We start from the raw sequence: 17,560 nt of genomic DNA, 5'->3' as shown, positions 1-17,560 counted from the left end.
AGACTACATGATTGGTACATGAAAACCTGCAGAGAGTCTGATGGGATGAGTACTTTGACGCTGAGAGTTAAACCGGAGCATGACCTCGTTGGAATTGAACTGCTGAATGTTCCATTTGAGGATTTCTTCCAGTTTTACAATCAAAAGTCCCTCGATAAAACAACGATCACTTGCTACTGTCTGTAAGTAGTACTACTTCTGTCATTAAGTCTCTATATAGGTCAGCTCTTTCATTGCATGTATTTATACTTATCCTCACTATATTATGCAGATTGAAAATCGCCGAATTGAAGAAAAGACAAATCGGTGATATTGGGTTCATTAACACAAATCTCATAGATGCATATACAGTTGAAAAATATCTCAAAGAAGCCAAGGCCAACTTGCTACAATCGTTGGTATTAAATCAAAACAAAGATATAATACTCTTTCCTTACAACTTCAAGTGAGTGTTACTGTCTTGTGCATATTCGGTTTCCCTTATTAGTCCAGGTTATGGTAATGTAATTGATGACTTATGCATGTATGCGCAGCTTCCACTATATTCTCCTAGAGATTAAGCTTGAGCCGGGAGTAGTACAGATACAAAGAGATACACTTGCACAGAAAGAAAAAAAGATCTCACTTTTGTGTATTATTCTGCTAGAAACACACTCTCGGTATTTGGTGTACTGACCAATTTACATAAGCATAATGGTAATAATCTTCCAGTTGAATAGAGATGCCCTCCAATTGTTAGTCACATACTCGTATATTAATAAAAACCATGCGCTCAAGAACAGTGCTTTAATGTAATAGAACTGGGAGCAATTTTTATCAGACAGATAACTGTAAGCAGATACTTTTCAGACAATTTGCAGGTACTTACCATATTATGTACATGAAGAAAATACCACACGGGACACTCATGCGCCACTGTCCATGTATGGAGAGAATTCCACAAGGGTAGAGGAATGCACAACCTCCAACAGAGAGACCAGCTGCATGGTTGATGGAAACAAACAATGTTTAGAATAAGAGGTAGACCAAACCGAAACAAAAAATGAGTAGGCGTCTGTGGGATCAGGAAAAAGTAATGACAATGATTATAATATGGAAATCGGGAATAAGTACGAGCAAGAAAGTGTCTGTTACCTTGGATTAGCCTACAGTATGATTTCCGGGATGGTTCCCATTAACCGCCTGCATTGCTTTGTTAGCTCCTCGTTGCCGCACCCGTTGACATCTAATACTCACAGTGAACTCGGGAGGCCACCCTTGGGCAGCGACCGGAGGGCTGGACACTTCCAGATCTGTAATCTCTTGAGGTTGGTCCGCTTGTTTAGCCCTGCAGGGAGGTGTTCCAGCTTGTTGCAATACCAAAACTCGAGTCGCTGGAGCGAGGTGAGGCGTTGAAAGGCCTCCTCCTGCTCCTTTGTTAAGCGTCCGGTCTCATCGCTCCCATTAAAGCACAAGTCAGTGAGGGAGGAAGAAAGGAGGCTACAGAGGGTGGGCGCACCGAGGAAGCCCTCCATGTCATCTGTCTCGAGATACTTCAGTTTGGATTCTGTCCTCTTATCTTGCTCGTCCTGCATCCCCTGCATGGGATCCCATCCACCAAAGAAATTGAGGCTTTTTCGGACATCTAACTTGTTGAGGTGGCCCCGAGTAAGGAGAGGCAACAGGCCCTCGTATCTTAAATCCTCTCCGCAACGATATATTTCTAATCGGGTGAGAGAGGTGAGGTTTGAAAAGGCCTCCATCGTCTGCATACCCTTCATGAACCAAAGTTTCAGGTCTACCAAGGAGGACGGGAAAGGGTGGCCAAAAGAGCAACCTTCTAACACAAGGGTAGTTAGGGCTTGGAGGGCATTGAGGGAATGAACTACCAGACCACGATTGTCGATGTCCAATGCCTGCAGAGAGTTGGAGAGATGTGCAGGGAGGAGCAACAGCCCATCATCATCCACCGTGTTTGCCTCCTCCATGTCTGCTATTTGCTGCTGCTCATCTTCTGCATTTGTATCATCCATTGTAACATATAAAGAGGTTGACCTTCCTGCCTTTTCAATACAACGAGACACAAAGCTTTTGCACTTTCTCAAAAAAGGGGAAAAATAATCCAAAAAGATTGACCATGATACTACTGGTGATGTTGTTTGCTGCAAATCCACCCCCACAGCAAACTGTGTTATGTTTTGACAACTAAATACTTTCAATTTGGATAGCTTTGGGAGGTGAGACAAGAACTGTGTCAATTCCTTTACACTAGAATCAGATGACCAAATTTTAATGACCTCAACAGGATGCTGCCATGCGGCACAACTCTGAACTTCTGATGCCACCACCCCAAGATTTGAAGACAATGCCCACAATTCCTTCAATGAGGTTAGCATTAGAAAATACTTCAGCTCCAAAGGTGGGCAATTTTTTATCTTCAACTCCTGAAGTTCTGTTAGTTGACTAAATAGTAACAGCTGATCTAAGTTATCCAAACCATCCTTTGCATTAACTTCCAATGCTACTCCAGAAGATGATTTTGAGTAGACCAACTTCTTCACTAGTTTTGATCCCACATCACTTATCTTGACAGAGCACAAAGATTGGGTCCAAGGAATAGGAGGCAGTAGCAACACTTCAGGGCACTTTTCTATCTTAAGCTCTTGTAGTTTGGGAAACCAATCTATGTTCCAGTCTTGTTCCAGTGGGTAAACAATGTGGCTTGAAAATGGCAACTCTGAGAGTTTAGGGCAATCTGTGATAATTAGTACATGCAAATGAGGGAAGAAATGAGTGGGTTGTGGTACCCATTCTTCAAAATTTTCTAAGCCGGTGAGTGTAATCTTCTTTACTAACTTGCAAAAGCTTTGCTCTAGACCAAACTCCTTTATTGTGGAAATATGATCGAGTGTTAGTTCGTGGAGATCCCCCATCTTCCCAAAAGAAGGAAAGACATCCCAAGAAACACGAAAGAGATGAAGAAACTGTAGAGCTTGAACAACGAGCTTATCACTCAGCCATGTTGGACAAGAAGGACCTCGGTGTCCTGTAATGCTCAGCTCCTGAAGGTTTCTATGTGGTTGAAGGTGTTGGAAATATGCCCTAGAGGCAATAATAAAATGGTTATTATTGTATTTCCTTGTTCATGATAATTGTCTGTTGTTCATGCTATAATTGTATTAACTGGAAACCGTAATACATGTGTGAATACATAGACCACAACATGTCCCTAGTAAGCCTCTAGTTGACTAGCTCGTTGATCAATAGATGGTTATGGTTTCCTGACCATGGACATTGGATGTCATTGATAACGGGATCACATCATTAGGAGAATGATGTGATGGACAAGACCCAATCCTAAGCATAGCACAAGATCGTGTAGTTCGTTTGCTAGAGCTTTTCTAATGTCAAGTATCATTTCCTTAGACCATGAGATTGTGCAACTCCCGGATACCGTAGGAATGCTTTGGGTGTACCAAACGTCACAACGTAACTGGGTGGCTATAAAGGTGCACTACAGGTATCTCCGAAAGTGTCTGTTGGGTTGGCACGAATCGAGACTGGGATTTGTCACTCCGTATGACGGAGAGGTATCTCTGGGCCCACTCGGTAATGCATCATCATAATGAGCTCAATGTGACCAAGTGTTTGGTCACGGGATCATGCATTACGGTACGAGTAAAGTGACTTGCCGGTAACGAGATTGAACAAGGTATTGGGATACCGACGATCGAATCTCGGGCAAGTAACGTACCGATTGACAAAGGGAATTGTATACGGGATTGATTGAATCCTCGACATCGTGGTTCATCCGATGAGATCATCGTGGAACATGTGGGAGCCAACATGGGTATCCAGATCCCGCTGTTGGTTATTGACCGGAGAGTCGTCTCGGTCATGTCTGCATGTCTCCCGAACCCGTAGGGTCTACACACTTAAGGTTCGGTGACGCTAGAGTTGTAGAGATATTAGTATGCGGTTAACCGAAAGTTGTTCGGAGTCCCGGATGAGATCCCGGACGTCACGAGGAGTTCCGGAATGGTCCGGAGGTAAAGATTTATATATGGGAAGTCCTATTTTGGCCACCGGAAAATGTTCGGGATTTTTCGGTATTGTACCGGGAAGGTTCTAGAAGGTTCTGAAGTGGGGCCCACCTGCATGGGGGGACCCACATGAACGTGGGTAGTGGGGGCAAGGCCCCACACCCCTGGTCAAGGCGCAGCAAGATCCCACCTTAGAAGGAATAAGATCATATCCCGAAGGGATAAGATCAAGATCCCTAAAAAAGGGGGATAACAATCGGTGGGGAAGGGAAATGATGGGATTTCTTTCCCCCACCTTTGCCAACGCCCCAATGGACTTGGAGGGCAAGAAACCAGCCACCTCCACCCCTATATATAGTGGGGAGGCGCATGGGAGCAGCACCCCAAGCCCTGGCGCCTCCCTCCCTCCCGTGACACCTCTTCCTCCCCGCTTGCGCTTGGCGAAGCCCTGCCGGGATCCCGCTACTTCCACCACCACGCCGTCGTGCTGCTGGATCTCCATCAACTTCTCCTCCCCCTTGCTGGATCAAGAAGGAGGAGACGTCCCCGCTCCGTACGTGTGTTGAACGCGGAGGTGCCGTCCGTTCGGCGCTAGGATCATCGGTGATTTGGATCACGACGAGTACGACTCCATCAACCCCGTTCTCTTGAACGCTTCCGCTCGCGATCTACAAGGGTATGTAGATGCACTCCTCCCCTCTCGTTTCTAGCATCTCCTAGATTGATCTTGGTGACACGTAGGAAAATTTTGAATTTCTGCTAAGTTCCCCAACAGTGGTATCAGAGCCAGGTCTATGCGTAGATTCTATGCACGAGTGGAACACAAAGTAGTTGTGGGCGATGATTTGTTCAATTTGCTTATCGTTACTAGTCTTATCTTGATTCGGCGGCATTGTGGGATGAAGCGGCCCGGACCGACCTTACACGTACTCTTACGTGAGACAGGTTCCACCGACTGACATGCACTTGATGCATAAGGTGGCTAGCGGGTGTCTGTCTCTCCCACTTTAGTCGGATCGGATTCGATGAAAAGGGTCCTTATGAAGGGTAAATAGCAATTGGCATATCACCGTTGTGGCTTTTGCGTAGGTAAGAAACGTTCTTGCTAGAAACCCATAGCAGCCACGTAAAACATGCAACAACAATTAGAGGACGTCTAACTTGTTTTTGCAGGGTATGCTATGTGATGTGATATGGCCAAAAGGATGTGATGAATGATATATGTGATGTATGAGATTGATCATGTTCTTGTAATAGGAATCACGACTTGCATGTCGATGAGTATGACAACCGGCAGGAGCCATAGGAGTTGTCTTAATTTATTGTATGACCTGCGTGTCAATGAAAAACGCCATGTAATTACTTTACTTTATTGCTAACTGTTAGCCATAGTAGTAGAAGTAATAGTTGGCGAGACAACTTCATGAAGACACGATGATGGAGATCATGATGATGGAGATCATGGTGTCATGCCGGTGACGAAGGTGATCATGCCGCGCCTCGAAGATGGAGATCAAAAGGCGCAAGATGATATTGGCCATATCATGTCACTTTATGATTTGCATGTGATGTTTGTCATGTTTACATCTTATTTGCGTAGAACGACGGTAGCATAAATAAGATGATCCCTCACTAAAATTTCAAGAGATGTGTTCCCCCTAACTGTGCACCGTTGCGAAGGTTCGTTGTTTCGAAGCACCACGTGATGATCGGGTGTGATAGGTTCTAACGTTCGCATACAACGGGTGTTGACGAGCCTAGCATGTACAAACATGGCCTCGGAACACAAGCAAAACACTTAGGTTGACTTGACGAGCCTAGCATGTACAGACATGGCCTCGGAACACAAGAGACCGAAAGGTCGAACATGAGTCGTATAGTAGATACGATCAACATGGAGATGTTCACCGATGATGACTAGTCCGTCTCACGTGATGATCGGACACGGCCTAGTCGATTCGGATCATGTATCACTTAGATGACTAGAGGGATGTCTATCTAAGTGGGAGTTCATTAAATAATCAGATGAACTTAATTATCATGAACATAGTCAAAAGGTCTTTGCAAATAATGTCGTAGCTTACGCTTTAGTTCTACTAAGATATGTTCCTAGAGAAATTTTAGTTGAAAGTTGATAGTAGCAATTATGCGAACTGGGTCCGTAAACTGAGGATTGTCCGCATTGCTGCACAGAAGGCTTATGTTCTTAATGCACCGCTCGGTGTGCTGAACCTTGAGCGTCGTCTGTAGATGTTACGAAACATCTGACATACACGTTTTGATGACTACGTGATAGTTCAGTGTGTGATGCTAACGGTTTAAAATTGTGGCACCAAAGACGGTTTTGAAACGTCGCAGAACATATGAGATGTTCCAAAGACTGAAATTGGGATTTCAGACTAATGACCACGTCAAGAGGTATGAGACCTCTGACAAGTTTCTTAAGCCTGCAAACTAAGGGAGAAAAGCTCAATCGTTGAGCATGTGCTTAGATTGTCTGAGTACTACAATCACTTGAATCGAGTGGGAGTTAATCTTCCAGATGAGATAGTGATGGTTCTCCATAGTCACTGCCACCAAGCTATTAGAGCTTCGTGATGAACTATAACATATCAGGGATAGACATGATGATCCTTGAGCAACTCGCGATGTTTGACACCGCGAAAGTAGAAATCAAGAAGGAGCATCAATTGTTGATGGTTAGTAAAACCACTAGTTTCTAGAAGGGCAAGGGCAAGAAGGGATACTTCATGAAACGGCAAATCAGTTGCTGCTCTAGTGAAGAAACCCAAGGTTGAACCCAAACCCGAGACTAAGTGCTTCTGAAATGAGGGGAACGGTCACTGAAGCAGAACTACCCTAGATACTTCGTAGATGAGAAGGCTGGCAAGGTCGACAGAAGTATATTGGATATACATTATATTAATGTGTACTTTACTAGTACTCCTAGTAGCACCAGGGTATTAGATACCGGTTCGGTTGTTAAGTGTTAGTAACTCGAAATAAAAGCTGCGGAATAAACGGAGACTAGCTAAAGGTGAGATGACGATATGTGTTGGAAGTGTTTCCAAGGTTGATGTGATCAAGCATCGCATGCTCCCATCGAGATTGGGGTTAACCTTAATAATAATTATTTGGTGTTTGCGTTGAGCATAGACATGATTGGATTATGTTTATCGCAATACGGTTATTCATTAAAGGAGAATAATGAAGAAGCTCCATGTTGATGGATCTTTGGACTCACTCGTTTTTGAAAAGATTGAGTCATGCGAACCATGTCTATTAGTATATATGCATGAAGAAAGTCCATACAGATGGATCATTTGGACTCACTTGATTTTGAATCACTTGAGACATGCAAATCATACCACATGGGCAAGATAACTGAAAGGCCTCGTTTTCAGTAAGATGGAACAAGAGAGCAACTTGTTGGAAGTAATACATTTGATGTGTGCAGTCCAATGAGTGCTGAGGCACGCAATGGATATCGTTATGTTCTTACTTCACAGATGATTTGAGTAGATGCTGAGAATATTTACTTGATGAAACACAAGTCTGAATTATTGAAAGGTTCAAGTAATTTCAGAGTGAAGTTGAAGATCGTCGTGACAAGAGGATAAAATGTCTGTGATATGATCATAGAGATGAATATCTGAGTTACGAGTTTGGCACACAATTAAGAACTTGTGGAAATTGTTTCACGACTAATACCGCCTGGAACACCATATTGTGATGGTGTGTCCGAACATCATAACTGCACCCTATTGGATATGGTGCATACCATGATGTCTCTTATCGAACTACAACTATCGTTTATGGGTTAGGCATTAGAGACAACCGCATTCACTTTAAACAGGGCACCACGCAATTCCGTTGAGACGACACCGTATGAACTATGGTTTAGAGAAACCTAAGCTGTCGTCTCTTAAAAGTTTGGGGCTGCGACGCTTATGTGAAAAAGTTTCAGGCTGATAAGCTCGAACCCAAAGCGGATAAATGCATCTTCATAGAATACCCAAAACAGTTGGGTATACCTCCTATTTCAGATCTGGAAGCAAAAGTGATTGTTTCTAGAAACGGGTCCTTTCTCGAGGAAAAGTTTCTCGTGAAAGAATTGAGTGGGAGGATGGTGGAGACTTGATGAGGTCATTGAACCGTCACTTCAACTAATGTGTAGCAGGGCACAGGAAGTTGTTCCTGTGGCACCTACACCAATTGAAGTGGAAGCTTATGATAGTGATCATGAAACTTCAGATCAAGTCACTACCAAACCTCATAGGACGACAAGGATGTGTACTACTTCAGAGTGGTACGTAATCCTGTCTTGGAAGTCATGTTGCTAGACAACAATGAACCTACGAGCTATGGAGAAGCGATGGTGGGCCCGGATTCTGACGAATGGCTTGAGGCCATAAAATCCGAGAGGATCCATGTATGAAAACAAAGTATAGACTTTGAAAGAACTACTTGATTGTCGTAAGGCTGTTGGGTACAGATGGATTTTAAAGGGAAGACAGACAATGATGGTAAGTGTCACCATTAAGAAAGCTCGACTTGTCGTTAAGATGTTTTCCGGCAAGTTCAAGGAGTTGACTACGATGAGACTTTCTCACTCGTAGCGATGCTAAGAGTCTGTTAGAATTATATTAGCAGTTACTGCATTATTTATGAAATCTTGCAGATAGGATGTCAAAACATTGTTTCCTCGACGATTTTCTTGAGGAAAGGTTGTATGTGATACAACCAAAAGGTTTTGTCAATCCTGAAAGATGCTAACAAGTATGCAAAGCTCCAGCAATCCTTCTAAGGATTGGAGTAAACATCTCGGAGTTGGAATGAACGCTTTGATGAGATGATCAAAGATTTTGGGTTTATACAAGGTTCATGAGAAACTTGTATTTCCAAAGAAGTGAGTGGGAGCACTATAGAATTTTTGATGAGTATATGTTGTTAACATATTGTTGATCAGAAATGATGTAGAATTTCTGAAAAGCATCCAGGGTTATTTGAAAGGTGTTTTTCAATGGAAAACCTGGATTAAGCTACTTGAACATTGAGCATCAAGATCTATAAGGATAGATAAAAAACGCTTAATAGTACTTTCAAATGAATACATACCGTGACAGGATTTTGAAGGAGTTCAAAATAGATCAGCAAAGAAGGAGTTCTTGGGTGTGTTACAAGGTGTGAGTATTGAGTAAGACTCAAGACCTGACCACGGCAGAAGAGAGAGAAAGGACGAAGGTCGTCCCCTATGCTTTAGACGTAGGCTCTACAGTATGCTATGCAGTGTACCGCACCTGAAGTCTACCTTGCCATGAGTCAGTCAAGGGGTACAAGAGTGATCCAGGAATGGATCACATGACAGCGGTCGAACTTATCCTTAGTATCTAGTGGACTAAGGAATTTTCTCGATTATGGAGGTGGTAAAACAGTTCGTCGTAAAGGGTTGCGTCGATGCAAACTTTGACACTAATCCGGATGACTCTGAGTAGTAAACCGGATTTGTATAGTAGAGCAGTTATTTGGAATAGCTCCAAGTAGCACATGGTAGCTACATCTACAAGATGACATAGAGATTTGTAAAGCACACACGGATCTGAATGTTGCAGACCCGTTGACTAAAACCTCTCTCGTAAGCATAACATGTCAAACCCTAGAACTCATTGAGTGTTAATCACATGGTGATGTGGACTAGATTATTGACTCTAGTGAACTTTGAGTGTTAATCACATGGTGATGTGAACTAGATTATTGACTCCAGTGCAAGTGGGAGACTGTTGGAAATATGCCCTAGAGGCAATAAAAATGGTTATTATTGTATTTCCTTGTTCATGATAATTGTCTGTTGTTCATGCTATAATTGTATTAACTGGAAACCGTAATACATGTGTGAATACATAGACCACAACATGTCCCTAGTAAGCCTCTAGTTGACTAGCTCGTTGATCAATAGATGGTTATGGTTTCCTGACCATGGACATTGGATGTCATTGATAACGGGATCACATCATTAGGAGAATGATGTGATGGACAAGACCCAATCCTAAGCATAGCACAAGATCGTGTAGTTCGTTTGCTAGAGCTTTTCTAATGTCAAGTATCATTTCCTTAGACCATGAGATTGTGCAACTCCCGGATACCGTAGGAATGCTTTGGGTGTACCAAACGTCACAACGTAACTGGGTGGCTATAAAGGTGCACTACAGGTATCTCCGAAAGTGTCTGTTGGGTTGGCACGAATCGAGACTGGGATTTGTCACTCCGTATGACGGAGAGGTATCTCTGGGCCCACTCGGTAATGCATCATCATAATGAGCTCAATGTGACCAAGTGTTTGGTCACGGGATCATGCATTACGGTACGAGTAAAGTGACTTGCCGGTAACGAGATTGAACAAGGTATTGGGATACCGACGATCGAATCTCGGGCAAGTAACGTACCGATTGACAAAGGGAATTGTATACGGGATTGATTGAATCCTCGACATCGTGGTTCATCCGATGAGATCATCGTGGAACATGTGGGAGCCAACATGGGTATCCAGATCCCGCTGTTGGTTATTGACCGGAGAGTCGTCTCGGTCATGTCTGCATGTCTCCCGAACCCGTAGGGTCTACACACTTAAGGTTCGGTGACGCTAGAGTTGTAGAGATATTAGTATGCGGTTAACCGAAAGTTGTTCGGAGTCCCGGATGAGATCCCGGACGTCACGAGGAGTTCCGGAATGGTCCGGAGGTAAAGATTTATATATGGGAAGTCCTATTTTGGCCACCGGAAAATGTTCGGGATTTTTCGGTATTGTACCGGGAAGGTTCTAGAAGGTTCTGAAGTGGGGCCCACCTGCATGGGGGGACCCACATGAACGTGGGTAGTGGGGGCAAGGCCCCACACCCCTGGTCAAGGCGCAGCAAGATCCCACCTTAGAAGGAATAAGATCATATCCCGAAGGGATAAGATCAAGATCCCTAAAAAAGGGGGATAACAATCGGTGGGGAAGGGAAATGATGGGATTTCTTTCCCCCACCTTTGCCAACGCCCCAATGGACTTGGAGGGCAAGAAACCAGCCACCTCCACCCCTATATATAGTGGGGAGGCGCATGGGAGCAGCACCCCAAGCCCTGGCGCCTCCCTCCCTCCCGTGACACCTCTTCCTCCCCGCTTGCGCTTGGCGAAGCCCTGCCGGGATCCCGCTACTTCCACCACCACGCCGTCGTGCTGCTGGATCTCCATCAACTTCTCCTCCCCCTTGCTGGATCAAGAAGGAGGAGACGTCCCCGCTCCGTACGTGTGTTGAACGCGGAGGTGCCGTCCGTTCGGCGCTAGGATCATCGGTGATTTGGATCACGACGAGTACGACTCCATCAACCCCGTTCTCTTGAACGCTTCCGCTCGCGATCTACAAGGGTATGTAGATGCACTCCTCCCCTCTCGTTGCTAGCATCTCCTAGATTGATCTTGGTGACACGTAGGAGAATTTTGAATTTCTGCTAAGTTCCTCAACAGAAGGCTCTCAAGAACTACTTCCACACCAGGCTCGGTATTAGGTCGCTCGCTATCCCAATTTAGTGCTAATTTGTGCAAGTAGTGTTTGTGTATCAGTTTTGCTTCAACCGCTTCTTCTTTTCTGTGTACCTTCCATAGATTAAGATCGCGGGAGAAACGATTTCGCGGCGGCCTCTCCCAGCAGCTATTGCGGCTGCCATAGCGGGCAATCGCGGCAAATAGCGAAAAAAATTCTGGTGGGAGAGATGATTTTGGAGGGTTTTGCTGATTTTTTAGCTATTTAGAGGATATGTAGAGGATTTCGCGGCAGCAGCCATAGCTTAGCGGCGAGGCTCCCGGGCAGCTATAGCGCAGCTATCGCGGCTATTTCGCGGGCTATTTTAATCTATGGTACCTTCTCAAGGTTATAAATGCCGACTTCCCTTAGCTCGATTAAATGCTCTAGTTGATATAGTTCAAACCCTTCAAATTCCTTATAGACTACAAAAGCCTTTAGCTCATGTAAGAGTTTTAGTTTCCCCACATTATGAATACCCGAATGAAGCTCGTTACATTGGGCAAGAAAATGGCACAATTTTGCAAGGTTACTCATGTTGGTAGGTAAAAGAAATGAACCACCCCATTTTTGTAGATCTAAAATCTTCAAATGATAAAATCTAGATAAGGTTGTTGGTAAATGCATCTGGCTTATTTTAGTCCCTAGTTTTAGGTATCGTAGGTGGAGAAGTGACGAAAAGTTACGCAACATGGATTCTAGGGGATATGATAATGTGGGCAAGCAAAGAACACGGATAGCATTTGCTTCCATGAACAAATCACCCAATATGTTGACAAAGCTTTCATCTCTTCCTCCAAATATAATTAATGTTTGCAAGTTTTCAACCTTCAATTTTGTCTTAAGTTTCCTCAACTCACTCTTAAAGTTTTCATCAGTTATTCCATTAATATCATAGGGCCCGTCTATTATGATTGACAGGTGACGTATAGATGGCTGAATTTCTACTGATCTCATATTAGAGTTATGCAAACTAAGATATTCATGAGATGCAACCTTCAAAGCTAAATCATGCAACAGGTCATGGATGATATAATATGGATGCCCGTCAGTTTCATCTTTTTTGAAAAAACCACTGTTCACCAAATCATTTAAATTGTCCAAACCCACATCTTCCACTGTTTTATTTCGACCATCAGGATGTAAAATATCTAGTCCTATCCAGAAATGGATAAGTTCTTCATTGCTAAACTTGTAATCTTCAGGAAACAAAGCACAACAAGAAAAACATTGCTGCAGATGATAAGGCAGATAATCATAGCTAAGTTTAAGTGCAGGCATAATGTCACGCTCACCGGTCTGCATTTCCCATTCTCTACTTTCTAGGACTCTTGTCCAATGATGTGCATCAAGGTGGTTCCTCAATAATCTACCTACAGTTTTTGCTCCAAGAGGGGACCCCTTTAGCTTTTCTGCTATCTTATCTCCAATCTCAAGTAATCCATCATGATCTTTTTGTGATTTCTCATCGCCAAATATGCATGCTCGAAATTTTTTCCTAAACTCTCCGTGTTGTATGCCCTCAAGATCTACAGAACTATCTGTTGTTTTAACCATTTCTGCTATGGCTGGAAACCGAGTTGTAACTAGAATTATGTTACCCTTTGCTTGTCCTTTTGTGAGTGGTACTAAAAGCCTTTTCCAGTCCTCAGGATCACACTTCCAAATATCATCTAATACAAACAAAAACCTTTTAGAAAATAATCTTTGTTCAATCAAGTCTCCTGTTCTACCCTTTTTTTCATCTTTCACACTAGGTATAGCATTTTCAATCTCTTCAAGTAGCTTACTAACAGTGAAATTCTGAGACACACATGTCCATACCTTGACCTGAAAATGTTTTTGCACTTCTTGGCTGTGATATATGTGTTGTACGAGAGTTGTCTTCCCCATGCCACCCGGACCAACAATTGGCAAGACGGTTAGGTCCTTTGCACTATATTTGTCATGAGTGATACTATCTATGATTCTCTTCTTTACAGCGTCCCTCCCGTACAATGTTGATTCTATAATGTCGGAGGTAGTGGTGGGAGGACTCTTGGCAATTCTTGAGGAAGTAGTAGGGCTAGAACCCAACAACTCTAGATTAAGAATGGTTGCAACCTTTGCACACACGGGCTGCAGTTGCTCTGCTATAAGCCTCATTCTTGTAGACAGATCCACCCTATCGAACTCTAGTTTTGGAGTTTCTTTCACATGCTTTTTCTGGGATACCTTGTGCTTGCAGGCACCACAATTGATTGGCATGAAAGAACTATCATCATCATGGTTTGGGAGGGATGAGCAATGGAGTAGTTTACCGACATGACGAATGCTGTTGCAAGCAACGGAAGCAAGCTTACGCATGCATCCGCTGACCACTTCGTTGGCCTGGTGGTTGTGTCGCGCTCGCGCTGACGAGATGTTTCGTCGTGCACTCCGATGCTTGGCGCATGGCCAAGCGCAGCAGAGTACTTGTTGTCTTGTATCTTCTTCTCTTTGCTCGCTTGGACAGAAGCAGAGCAGTTTGCCAGCAGCTCTAGCGGTGTGATGAGCGTTGAGGTAGAGGTTGCACATGCATCCCTTGGCGTGCTCGTCGGCAGCCTCGTAAGTACCCTCCAGCTGGTCCTGGATGCGGAAGTAGTCGAGCTCGTCCAACACATCCTCGGCATTGTACGCGAGGTCCCGCAGCTTCTGCAGTAGCACGTTGAGTGCAGGGTTGTCGATGTCTTGGCCGCGGGTGTTGTTGAGCATCCCCTGCACGTAGAGCAGCTCCATCTTTAGCGCGTCAACGTTAGGGCCTAGCTCCTTGCTCGCAGCCCATGCCTCCAGCAAGCCATCGGCGACAGGGCCCAGCGCCTTGCCCACCACCCATCGTGCCGCGCCTGCGGCCACCTCCATGCTGAAATCAAGGGCGCTGCATGCAGGAGGAGTAATTCATTTCTTTGCAGTTACCCACTAGCTAGCAATAGCGATGATAACATTGTTGACAGGGTAGGATATCGGCGTACGTACAGAAGGAGATTAGCAGAACAATAGCAGATGATTGCAGTTGCGAGCGAGAGAGCAGGGAGGCAGAGATTGGTGAAACACAAGACCAGCCAGATGATTGCAGGCGCAGGTGTTGTCGATGTTTGGGTGAAGAGGATAGGGAGGTATTTATAGACCCGGTGATGCAGGCCGTTGCAAGCAGAAACTATGAATGGGGTCATCCATTACGTGGTATTGGCATCAGTGAGATGATACTTTGCCCTGCTGGACCTATGTTGGTGCAAACAAACTAGCAATGATCAAGAAGGAGGCAAGGCATCTCAGGGCACACGCATTCTGTTTTTCTGGGGTGAAGCAAGGCATGTATACATATGCTTGCTGTCCTCCCAAAGCAGGCCCTTTGGTGAACAACAAGGAAAGGAATTAGTAGGCAAGGTATCGGGCACCGGCAGCGGCGAGCTGATCAAAGGTTACCGAATAAGGCATTGGCTTTTCTCGCTGAGATGGTTTCCTTATCCCTTTCCCACTTTTCTGGTTTACCTCTTGGCTCTTGCTGTTCCGCAGAGCACAAAGCCACCTGCAAATGACACACAAATCTTGTAGTCTTCAGAGGTACTTGCATTTGCAGTAGTAACTAGTACTCCTAAAAAACAGTGTGAGATAAGAAGGTGAGGTGAAGCGGCCATAATTTGATCGAGATGTTTGCGTTGTTGCTTGCGGCTCGACTCGAGTATCTAGCGTTTTGAGCAGAGAGGCGTACTTGTGAGATTTGACTGGGTGAAACATCACAACCAGAAGTTCAGAACAGTAGGGTTAATCTACAACAGCCACCTCGCCTTTCACAAATGTTTCTTCCCAAATGTTGCAGGGGGAGTAATCTACGACAGCCTCCTCGCCTACGCGCGAACGCATCCAGCAACGCATTTGTGTCCACGGGATGACAGGACAGGACCGGCCGAGAAGGGGAGAAAGGGGCTTGGAGGGAGATGCGTGCCACTTACGGAGTCGAACCGCCTGCGGCGAGAGACAGCGGAAGGAGGTGGAGGTCCTAGCTGCCGCCGCCGGCTACTGGTCTCCGGCGAAGCCATGGCGGCGGCCGGCCTTGATTGGTTGTGTCACCTTGTCGCCGCTGAGGAGGAGTGGGCAGAGACGGGGTCAGCTTGGGTCTGGGACCTGATGCCCAGTGAAAGGCCCAAATATGCCAGTAGCCCACTTCATGCAACATTTTTTTTTCCTTTTGCCTTTCTTTGATTTTTGCTTGTTTTTTTTATTCCTACAGAAAACTGGAGACCTCGGAGGGGGTTACAAACTTACAATGAACCGAGGGCAACATGTCGGTCCACACGATCGACATCAACAACTAACAAGTAAACTTTGAATAATTATGTGATGCAACATTAGCATCCCTACTTTCTCAAATTTTTAGCAATACTAGCATGTCAGGGTGTGCATTCGGTTTGATCCGGTTCGGTTTATGGTTCATAGAGGTTTTATACTTCGGCTTATATGATTTTATGTATAGAATTATAGATACATTTCGGTTTTCGGTAATAACCATTTAACTTCAGTTTGATTTCGGTAATAACCAAATTAACCAAAATTGAAGCGAATTTTTAAGCCAACGCATAACTTTTCCACATGTAAATAGATGATATATATCATAATGAGGAAAAAACCAATTAGAAAAGGATAAAGAAGGGACATTCACGTCTGAAGCACTAAATGAGCTAGACAGTACTGTGCTATAGCAACCCATTACGCTTTTGAAACCAAAAAACCTTAATTTTGCTTAATTCGGTTTAACCAAATGATTTTTGGTTTCTAACTGAAAATACTGAAATGCAAATGGTTTTCATATTGCAAAACTGAAACTGAAACCTGAAAAAACAAAAAAAATGGTTAGGTTTGGTTTTAAGTGTTTTGGTTCGGTTTTGCACACTCTTGCTAGCATGCGAGGGGAACATGCACCATCTTTAGTGTGACGTAAGTATTAGATATTAATTTATCTTTTCTAGACATTTCTAGTGAGGGTTTTACATTGATCATAATGGCGAAACTGGAGGGAGTTAGTGGAACTTATAGTCGAGGGGTCGTCGCGTCAGGAGATCAGGTGTCTTGAACACAAAACACAAAAAGGGCACAATACGCCTAGTTTCATGCCCAAGATATACTTAACGTGTTGCTCTTTTCTTTATGTGTAGAGAATATAGAGGATTACTGTGCCGAGGAAAGAACTCGACTAGTTTGAGGAACTCAATGAGTTTATGATGACGGTGGTGATCTCGGCGATAAACAATGAAAATCATCTACGCGGTATGGGCTCTTTGTAAGGCGAGGGAGACTGCCCCCCTCTACGGTGCCCTTGTTGCTCCTTATATAGCATTGGTTATGGACAACTCCATGCCCGGGCATACATGGACAAGAGTCAGACACAGTGTCAATATACAACACGTTCGGCCCTTTTTCTATGTTATGTAGAGTGTGCACTATACCATTTGTTGTCTGATGGATGGTCTCTTCCCAAGGTATTGTTGCTTCTCCATAGGTCGGTTGGTAATCCTTGGACCCTGAGGGGCACTAGAGCGGTGATGATAAGTGATTTGACTTATCACAAACAACCTGCGTAAATTGGAGCGGGGTTATGACTGTCGCAGACGGTCCTGGCCCTTGCCGAAGGTGTTGGGTGGCTTCTATTCTTCGGCTAGGTTGAAGGTGTTTGTTGGGTCGCACTTCTCTCTAACGTGCGGTTTGTCGGGATGCGTTGGCGGCGGTGCGAGGGTACATGGACGGTGCAGCCCAATTTCTTCAAGGTGTGGAGATGTGCGATGAATGGATGAAAATCTTGCACGACTTTTGTCGGGCCGACGGTGATGGCACCCGTGGTATCCACTTGCCACCTCCTCTCACAAATACAGGGTGGATGATGTGTCGACAAACGAAGTTCAATGGGAGCCGGTGGTCTTCAGAGGTGCCCGGCGTTGGTCGAGGTGTCGTGTTGTTCTCAGT

The 17,560-nt window shown here is 44.5% G+C and overlaps 1 pseudogene; it reads right to left on the bottom strand.

Annotated features, from left to right (window-relative positions):
- Positions 1-1,145: 1,145 nt before the first annotated feature.
- Positions 1,146-16,301, bottom strand: LOC123497260 (putative disease resistance RPP13-like protein 1; annotated as a pseudogene).
- Between the last annotated feature and the right edge of the window lie 1,259 nt (positions 16,302-17,560).

Source organism: Aegilops tauschii, chromosome 2 (genome assembly GCF_002575655.3).
Source record: "Aegilops tauschii subsp. strangulata cultivar AL8/78 chromosome 2, Aet v6.0, whole genome shotgun sequence".
Lineage (NCBI taxonomy): Eukaryota > Viridiplantae > Streptophyta > Magnoliopsida > Poales > Poaceae > Aegilops > Aegilops tauschii.
The sequence above is the reverse complement of the archived record's forward strand: the minus strand, read 5'-3'. Positions and strand labels throughout refer to the sequence as shown.